Source organism: Heterocephalus glaber, unplaced genomic scaffold (assembly GCF_053883595.1).
Source record: "Heterocephalus glaber isolate CG9 unplaced genomic scaffold, H.glaber_assembly_v1.0 deba00001613, whole genome shotgun sequence".
Lineage (NCBI taxonomy): Eukaryota > Metazoa > Chordata > Mammalia > Rodentia > Bathyergidae > Heterocephalus > Heterocephalus glaber.
Window position 1 is genome coordinate 1,590,801 of NW_028258384.1, and position 10,253 is coordinate 1,601,053.

The 10,253-nt window shown below is 39.7% G+C and overlaps 1 pseudogene; it reads right to left on the reverse strand.

Moving 5' to 3' along the window:
- Nucleotides 1-2,528: 2,528 nt before the first annotated feature.
- Nucleotides 2,529-3,497, reverse strand: LOC101711894 (mitochondrial nicotinamide adenine dinucleotide transporter SLC25A51-like; annotated as a pseudogene).
- Nucleotides 3,498-10,253: the final 6,756 nt, after the last annotated feature.

The following is a 10,253-nucleotide window of genomic DNA, read 5'->3' on the forward strand; positions in this document are numbered from 1 at the left end:
ACACCCGTAGCACTGATTGCGGCAGCAAGACTGCCTACTTGGTTTATGAGGCCTCAATAACGGGAGGATATAACCAAAAATGGGATTGTGTCACTAAGCCTAAAGTCATACTAACAATCAATGGCAAACCAGGGCCATGCCCTACCGGCTGTACCATGGCCACAGAGATGCATTCTACCTGTTATATTGAAGTCCAACAATGTGCACATTCCGATGGAAAAATATATCTAACTGCTGTTCTACAAAGAACTTACAGGGGCTCCGTCAGGGGTGACTGGGACTTTTCCAGTCCCACTGGATATCCTAAATTTGGCCAAGCCTCTTGCAGCGGCAGTCCCGGCAGAGATGTCTGCTGGCCGCCACAGGCCCCAATTCATATATCTGATGGTGGCGGGCCTTCGGATCAGCTCAGGGAAGAGTGAGTACAAAAACAGCTCGAAACTATCATCCAAGAGATGTACCCCTCCCTAAATTATCATCCACTGGCCCTTCCCAAACCTCGAGGCCCAGACCCTGATGTCCAAACCCTGAGTGTCTTAGAGGCCACTTATCAATTGATCAATACATCCAACCCAGCCTTTGCTGCGGATTGTTGGCTATGCTTGACCCTTGGCACACCCCTGCCCCTTGCCTTGCCAGTTGTCAACCAAACTGACTATGCCAACAGCTCTAGTTACAATTGCAGTTTTTCTCTGCCCTTCAGGGTCCAGCCAGTACAGTTCAATGCCTCAGTTTGTTATCTAAGTTTGGGCCACAAAGATAGCTTCGATATACCTGTCGGAGTCCAAAATTTCTCTCTCTGCTCTGTAATGCTTAATGGCTCTGCCGCCATTTGCCCTGCCCTGAGTCACATGCTTGTTTGTGGAAGGAGCCTGGCATTCACCTCCCTCCCCACTAATTGGACTGGGCTGTGCGTGGTGGCGACTGTCCTCCCGGACATCGCCCTCATTCCTGGAGATGAGCCAGTGCCCTTGCCCAGCTTTGACTATAGCGCTGGGCGACATAAAAGGGCCGTCTCACTGGTCCCCTTGCTCGTGGGGCTAGGGGTGTCCAGCGCCCTTGCCACTGGCTCTGCTGGCGTCGGAGTGGCGTTACACTCCTATGCCAAATTATCCAACCAGTTGATTAATGATGTTCAAGCTCTCTCCAACACTCTTACAGACTTACAAGATCAGATTGATTCCTTGGCTGAGGTGGTCCTTCAAAATAGAAGGGGCCTGGACCTCCTCACGGCGGAACAAGGGAGGATTTTCATAGCCCTAAAAGAACATTGCTGTTTCTATGCCAATAAATCTGGGATCGTCAGGGAAAAAATTCGCAAACTTCAGGAAGATCTAAACAGATGATGACAAGAATTCACTCAAAATCCCCTCTGGACTGGCCTCAATGGTTTCCTCCCTTATCTTCTCCCTTTGCTGGGACCCTTATTGGGCCTACTTCTGCTCATTTCTTTGGGGCCCATAATATACAACAAAATCATGGCCTTTCTTAGAGCCCAGATAGAGACAATAAAAACAGCACCCATACAGGTCCACTATCATAGATTGGCAATGGTTGACCAAGACGAATGCCGGACCATCAATTAGGTCCTTGCCGTGGCGAAGTGTTCTTGCCCCACCTGGTGAGTGGGCTGGCAAGCCAATGACGGGCAACTGAACAAGCATGCCATGCAATGAGAGAGCCCTCGTGCACTGCCTAAGACAGGTGCCAGAGCCTTGATTCTCTGGTTAACTGATGATGGGTAAGGTGCATGGTACAGACACGTATGTCACTCTGAACCAAGACAGACTCAGCCCCCACAGGCTTGGCTCTCCTGACGCCTTTCTACTACAGTTATAATTTTAAAGGGAGGACCTGTGGAGGGCCTTGCCCCCCCCCGCTAGAACTCTTGAGTGCCTTTTACGGGCATGTCTGGGCCTGCTGCAAGTCTACCTGGCAACAAGGAAGTAGCCCCAGTACCCTCCCCTTGCTCCTTCCCTCTAGCCCTACGGTATATATGCTGTAGCAGCTTCCGCAATAAACGAGACTTGATCAGAAACCTGTCTTGTCTCCATCTCTTGTGTCTCTTGTCCCTTGTCATTCTCACTCCCCCTCTAGGGTCTCCGTTGACTTACCCGCGGGCCGGGACAGTTGCCCAGGATTGCTTTTGCTATTCTAGACCTCTTTGGTATCCAAATGAATTTTAGGATTATTTTCTCTAATTCTGTGAGGTATGGTATTGGTATTTTGATTGGGACTGCATTGAATCTGGAAAACAGTTTTGGAAATATGGCCATTTTCACTATATTGCTCTGTCTTCACAAGAACAAGGGATATCTTTCCATTTTCTGATATCTTCTTTAATTTCCTTTTTCTGAGCACTGGAGTTTTTTTTTTTACTTAAAAGTTTCCTACTGAAACCTTTTATTCTGTTTTTGTTGATGTCCAGGGAAAATGGCTTTCCCATAATTCACTGTGGCTTGGACTCAATAACACCAACTTCTATTGGGGCCAATTTGAACCTAAGTCAAACTGCATTTTTCTGAGGTCTATTCAGGTGATACATGGCACTTCACTGGCCACTTTTTCCATATGATCATTAAGAATTCATAAGTTGCATTGATTATGCCTCAAGAGATGAGGGACCCAATGATAATTCAGATGGGCATCCTGAAGGAATTTGTCAGTTTTCTGTCCTGTTCTAGCCGGATTGTTTTGAAAACCTTGGAGAAAGACTGAAACTCCCCACCAATCTGAGACTGTGAGTTTTTACAACATTAACTGGAAAAAGCAAGAACTGCAACATGGCACCCAATACTCCTCCACAGATAAAGTCATTAACCAAAAGAGCACTGTGAGTTGTTGCAGTAGGCAGATGTTCCTTAATGGGACCTCGAAGGCAAAAAAAAATTGTTGACTCCATTCCAGAAATGAATGGGCACTAAGCCTCGATAATGCTCTTTAATTCCATGGAATTTCAGAGCCCTGAAGGCCTGATAAGTGTATGTAAATTTGTCATGATGCTTGTGGTCTTGAAGCAATGTCTGAACTCTTTCCAATGGAGTGAAAATGGCTTCTGTTGTCCCTGCAAGTATTGCAGCTGCACCATGGGTTGCAAACTCTGGAGCACTGATGTGCTTATGGAGAAGGCAAGATAAATCCACATACAGACCAAACATAAATGCCAGGGTAGTTGTTTTCTGCATTAATGGGGGAAGGATTCCATGATACAAGTTTTGAAATCCATCCCTCCTCAACTGAAGTACTGTATCTAGGGTTTTGATTCCATAAAACTGCTGCCAAAAGAGGACCTTCTGAACCGGAAATGTGATTGCTATATTGCTGAAAGCTGTGCAGCAGCTACACAAATAATGCTTCATTTCACCAACACTGGTAATGTGAGGTGATATGTCTTGTTTTGAAGATGTTAGGATTGGTGGCTTCTTTTCCTGAGCTTCTGAATCCATCACATTGGTTCTGAGCTCTCTTGTCATGAAGGATTTTTTAATCTGTGACATCAGCTCAGCCTTGGATTGTAGGGAATGACAAGTTTCTGGTAACTTTCTCAAATTCTTCCTTTGCTACTGGTCTGTTAGGTTCTCTTTTCTGGAGTCAGTTTTGATACCTGGATTTCCCATGGCCGCAGGCACCGACCCCATGCCCAGTGCAGGCAAGCCCACTTCCATGCAGGCACAAATCTGGACAGATCCCTGGAGCTTTCAATGTAAAGATCTTTTGGTTCCTTCATTAGGATAATTCCCAGGTATTTCATTTTTCTTCACGCTATTGTGAAAGGTATGTTTCCCTAATTTCTCTTTCAGTGAGTGTGTTGTGTACAGGAATTTTATTGATTTTTGATTGTTGACTTTGTATCCAGCTATGCAACTGAATTTGGTTATTAAATTTAGGAGTCCTTTGATGGAGCTTTTGGGGTGTTCTATGTAGAGTATTATATCATCCACAAATAATGATAACTTAATTTCATCCTTTCCTATCTTTATTCCTTTTATTTCTTTCTCTTATCTAATTGCTCTGACTAATGTTTTCAGAACTATATTGGATAGGAGTGGTGATTGTGCACATCCTTGTCTTGATCCTGAAAAGCTTTCAGTTTTTGACAATTCAGTGTGACATTAGCTGTTGGTTTGTCATAGATGACTTTTATCAGATTGAGATAAAAATCTTCTATTCCCATTTTCTGTAGGTCTTTTTTTTTTTAATCATGCATGGGTGTTGGACTTTGTCACATAATTTTTCTGCATCTATTGAGAAGATCATGTAGTTTTTGTCATTGATTCTGTTAATGTGGTGTATTACATTTATTGATTTGCATATATTGAACTTTCCCTTCATCACTGGGATGTATCCTACTTGGTCATGGTGTATCACATTCTTGGTGATTTGCTGCACTCTGTTTGCCAGTACCTTATTTTTTTCCCACATTAAGTTTATTGGTACATTTTAGGTGTAAAACACAGTTACATACATCATTAGGATCTTGTACCATTACATGAGTCTCTTGGTTCTTATTTTTTTCCCCTTCCTCTGCCCTCCCTTCCCTATTTGCAAAGACTTTGTTTCCATCTTTTTCCTTTTCTCATATTTTTTCTTTTCCCTTCTTTCCTTTTCCCTACCCCTCCCACTTCCCCTGCTCCTTTAGACCTTTTCTTCCTATTACACAATATCAATTATACATTTTTAAAATTACAATATCAAGATCCAGAAGACATTACCACAGATTCTACAGAATTTAAAAGGATATAGAAAGCATATTACAAAAATCTGTTTTGAAATAAATTTGACAACTTCTAAGAAGTACCTTGGAAGACAAATTAAGGAAACTGACTCTGGAGGAAATATAAAATTCGAATAGCACCTATTAAAGAAAGTATATTCCTAGTTTGAAAACCTACCTATATGACAACAACAGGCTCATATACATTTTAACTGATAAATTATATCAAACATTTAAAGCAGAAAAAAAGGAACACTTCTCCCCTCATTGTAGGAAATCAACATTGTGCTAATCCTAAAACTGGATAAAGATAATAGAAGAAAAAAGTATGAACATAGATAGAAATTTGTTTAACAAAACAAACTATTAGAAGTCAGATCTGGCAGGATGTAGAAAGTGGTTTCATTATAGGGATGGCAGAGTTGGTTCAGCATTGGAAGATCCACCCCCAAAAGTCATCATTTTAACAGAGGAAAGGAAAAAGCCATATGATCCTGTCACTAGCTGGAGAAAAAGTATTGGACTAAATTCTACAGCTGTTCATGGTAAAAGCTATCAGGAGACTAGAAGTAGAACAGAACCTTCTCAACAGGTTAAAGACATGTACTCCATACTTCCAGCAAAAATGCCTTATATGAATGGAGAAGATACAATGATTTCTCCTTAAGGTGGGGAACAAGGGCAGATATGCCTACTCTTCATCTATCTATTAAACTTTGAAACCTAGGCCTAAACCAAAATAGTCTGGCAATAAAATGACACAATTAGGATAGGATTGGCAAGGTAGAAGCTAAATCTTTATATGTAGAGGAAATGATCATCTACAGAGAAAATACTAAGAAATCTCTAGGAGCCCCTAGAGCTTGTATTTGAATTTAGCAGAATTAGAAAACACAAGGTTGGGCTGGGGATTTAGCTCAGTGGTTCCAGCACCTGTCTCGCAAGAAAACACAAGGTATATATAAAAATTCAGGTCTGTGTATGCTTGCTATAAATTGAGAATTGGATATTGAAATTTAAAAGTTATGTGGGAGTACAAACGACCCAGAAAAATAAAAAGAAAAAGGAAGAAAAACAGTATTGGAAGACATTTAGTACCTAATTTTAAGACTTCCTCTAAAGCTACAGTAATCAAGGCAGTGTTGGTATAAGGAAAGATGTATAGATCATTGGAATAAAACAGAGAATCTAGAAATAGAACCACACATATATGGTCCACTGAGTTTTGAAAGATTATTTAACATTAACATTTAGGAGACTATAAACTCAATTCAAGAGCTGAGGAAAAGATGGTGTTTTCAGCAAACGGCACTAGAACACCTGGTATCCATATATAAAAAATTAACCTCAACCTTTTATTTCCATACATAAAAATAACTTGAAAGGATCTATGAACCTAAATATGAAAGACTAAAACTATAAAACTTTAAGAAGAAATTATAAGGGAAAATGTTTATGAATTTAGTGTAGGCAAGAAGTTCCTAGGATACAAAAAACATGATGTATAAAAGAAAATAAATTGGTAAATGAGATTCAATCAAAATTTAGAACTTTAAATGACATCATTAAAATGAAAAGTAGTCCTTAAACAGACCATATTTACAATGCATATAACCTATGACCAGAATACATAAAGAACTCTTACAGCTCATTAATAGACAACCCAATTAAAAAGTAGACACAAGAAGATGATAAATAGCCAGTACAGCACAAGGAATGGTGTGCAACTCTAGAATCAGAAAAATACTAATCAGTACAATAACAAGATTGAATTATACATTCATTAGGGAGACGAAGTTAAAAGTTTTAAAAGCCTTGTCATGACCTTTTCTTTTTGTTGGAATCTCCCCCTTTGTGTTTAATTTGTCACACCCAATGGATTCATTCTGCTGGGCTTCCTGGGGTTGTAATCCTCATTGTCTTTTCCTAGGATATTGTCTAAACATTTTTGGAGTGTTGGTGTGGTATTCATGACGTTCCTAAGGTTCTCTTTATCATGAAAGTATCTCATTCCTCCATCAATTTTGGAAGATAGTTTTGCAGTGTACATCAGTCTGGGTTGGAGTCTGTTTTCCTTTAGGACTTGAAATACATCACTCCAAGCTCTTCTTGCCTTGAGGGTTTGCATTGAGAAGTCTGCTGTGATTCTGATGGGCTTTTCTTTGTATGTGATTTGTTTCTTTTCTCTCACTGCTTCTAGAATTTTGTTCTTCTTTTGGGTTTCTGAATTCCTAACTATTATATGCCTATGTTTAGATTTTTTTTTATGAAGGCTAGCTGGAGTTCTACAGGCCTCACTTATCTGTATGTCAAGTTCTTTTCTCCTTCTTGGGAAGTTTTCTGCCATCACTTCTGTGAACAGTTTTTTATGTCATCTGCGCTGTCTCCTGTTTCTTCACTGACTCCAATCAGTCTTATGTTATTCTTCTTTGCATCATCTAGCAGCTGCTGGATTGCTTTCTCATGGTCCCTTACATTTTTAAAGCAATTTTTCTTTGCCTGGTCACTAATTACAATCTTATCTTCTATATCTGAAATTCTATCCTCACATTGGTTCATTCTGGTGCATAGACATTCAATGGAGTTTTTAATCTCCTGGAAATCTGTTTGCACCTGTTTTATGGATTCCATTTGTTTCCTATGTTGGGATTCCTTCATGTTCCTCAGATCCTCTATTTTTTTTATCTGTGCCCTCTCTAGATTTATTAATCATGTCTTGCACTATGGGCATAATCTTTGGTGTTATCTGAGAAATTATGTCTGATTTCATTTTTCCCAGATCCTCTTTTGCTGCCAGTTCTGGGAGTCCAGGTGGTTGAGTATCAGATTGTTCCATCTCATTTCCCTTTGGGGTTGGTGTAAGTGATCTGGAAGTCTGTTTTTGAGGCTTGTTTATGTGTCTTCTTATTTCCACAGGTGTGTGTGTGGGTGCGCTGCTGGTGCCCACGCGGCTCACCTGCTCTGCCCTAGGAGAGGTGGAATGGCAGTGGGGGAGCCTCCCCCTGGGTGCTGGGATTGGCTCACTTCCTCTGCTCTAGGAGTGGTGGAATGTTGGTGGGGTGCCTCCTCCTGGGCACTGGGATTTGCTCACCTCCTCTGCCATAGGAGTGGTGGAATGGCAGCTTGGCAATACCTTATGAAGGACTTTTCCATCTATGTTTATTAGGAAGATTGGCCTGTAGCTCCCTTTTTTGGGTTGAATCCTTCTCTGGTTTTGGTATCAGAGTAATGCTTGCTTCCAGGAATAAGCTTAGGAGTATTGTCTCATTTTCAATTTCATTAAAGAGTTTGAGGAGCAGTGATATTATATCTTCTTTAAATTTCTTTTAGAATTCAGTAGTGAATCCATGAGAATCTGGGCTCTGTTTTTGTTGGTAGTTTTTTTTTTTAATGTAGTAGGGTTTTTATTAAAGTGGTTTAATAGTAACTAACACTAAGGACTTACTGTCTACCCAGTACTTTCCTAAATATATTTAATATAGACTACTTAAATGGCTATAACAATAATATTTTTCAATGTGAGGAAATGGGCACAGAGAGGTTAAGTAAGCACATCAAGGACACATGGTAAATGGTGAAAGTGGAGTAGAGTTTGAATTCAATTTTGTTCCTAATTGCCTCTCTCTCTCTCTCCTTCTAAAAATACTGGGGGTTGAATCTAGGGCCTTTGCACTAAGCTACATTCCCACCCCTTTATTAAGACATGGTGTCTCTAAATTGGCAAATTGCTCAGGCTGTGCTCAGGCTTTTGATCCTCCTGCCTCAGCCTTCTGGAGTGCTGTAATTACAGGTTTGTGTCACCATGCTTGATTTCTATGTTGCCTTTCTTAAGAAAAAATATTATTACTAATGTCCAGGTTTTTGTTTTGTAGCTTAATGAATGTTGATTATTGGTATTTTACTACCATTTAAAAGCTTTACTTTGAAACAAACGTAGAATCGTTACTTTTCTTTTTTAAGAATAGTTGGTTATGGCCAGGGAGCTAGCTCAGTGGTTCCATTGCCTGCCTTACATGCACAAGGTCCCAAGTTCAGTCCCCAGTACCAAAAAAAAAGAACAGTTGGTTATGGGGGTGGTGGTACATGCCTGTAATCCCAGCACTTTGGAAGCCTGAGGCAAAAGGAATGCAAGTTTCACCCACACCTGTTGGACAATCCAGTGACTTAGGGAGACTTATCTCAAAAATAGAAAGCATTAGAGATTCATCTCATAGCACAGGCCTTGAGTCCTTCCTCATTACTGAGGGGAAAATAGCTAAAAGAATCAAGAAATGAAAACAACTCTACCAAATAAGTATCTAAAAAAATAAAATGTAGGGATGGGGATTTAGCTCAGTGATTCTGCCACCTGCCTCATAAGTACAAGGTCCTGAGTTCAATCCTCTTTACCAAAAAAAAAAAAAAAAGTATTACCTGAAGACACTTTTTTTTTCAGTTTGAATGATTTAAATTCCAGTTGAAAGCACAAGGTCCCAAGTTCAATCCCTGGTACCAAAAAAAAAAAAAAAAAAAAATTCCAGGTGAACACTAGTTCATTTTTTTGATCATATAAAATTTAATGCTCTTTATCTCTGACAGGTAAAGTTTGTAAGTTTCATCTTTTCTGAACTATTTCGATATTGTTGACTTGTATATCTTAACAAATTAACTTACAATTGTTTTATTCCACAGATACAACAATTCAAAATTAGCAATTCCAGGCATTCCCTCATTATGTCAAATATTTTCTGTGATGTGAATATATCAAGCTAGTTATCTAAGCTAGTTATTTGTTTTTCTTTTTGGTACCAGGAATCAAACTCAGGGTGTCCTGTAAGCTAGTTATTAAGATCACAAAAATTAACTTTCCAATTTGCCAAGTGTAGTTTCAGAGGCCAGTTACATAAAATCTATTGTTATATAAATACTAAAGGAGCATGTTTATTTTATTTAACTCCTTACAGATAAGAATACATATACATAAGAAACTGTGGTTTACAGAAATCAGCTAACTAAAAGCCAGTCAGTGGGTTAATGGCATTAACCATTAAGGTTTTCCTATACTTTAATTTTTTATTTTCCATAACTGTCTATGTTTTATTTTAATTTTTGTTCCTTTCAGACAAGGTCTTACTATGTAGCCCAAGCTGGCCCCAAACCCACGATGGTGCCTGTGCTTCAGTCTCCCTAGTTCTGGGATCACAGGTGTGCTGTCCATTATTTTATTATGCTGTCATAAAACAGGTTGTGTTTTGTCTTGATGTCTGATGCCAGTAATCTACCTTCTTGGAACTCTAATTTGTGAAGCTCTCTAGAGTTCAGAGTCTCTGAAAAATAACCATCACACTGGTTAACAATTTATTATTCATGCTCATGCATTCCAACAGTACTCAATACATTTCAGCTCTCTCTAAACGTTTGTTAAAATAAATACTAATTTTGGCTGCTAGGTGTGGTGGCACATGCTTGTAATCCCAGCATTCTGGAGGCTGAGGCAGAAGATTGCTGCCAGCTGGAGGCCAACCTGGGCTACATAGCGAGTTCAAGGCTGACTTGACTT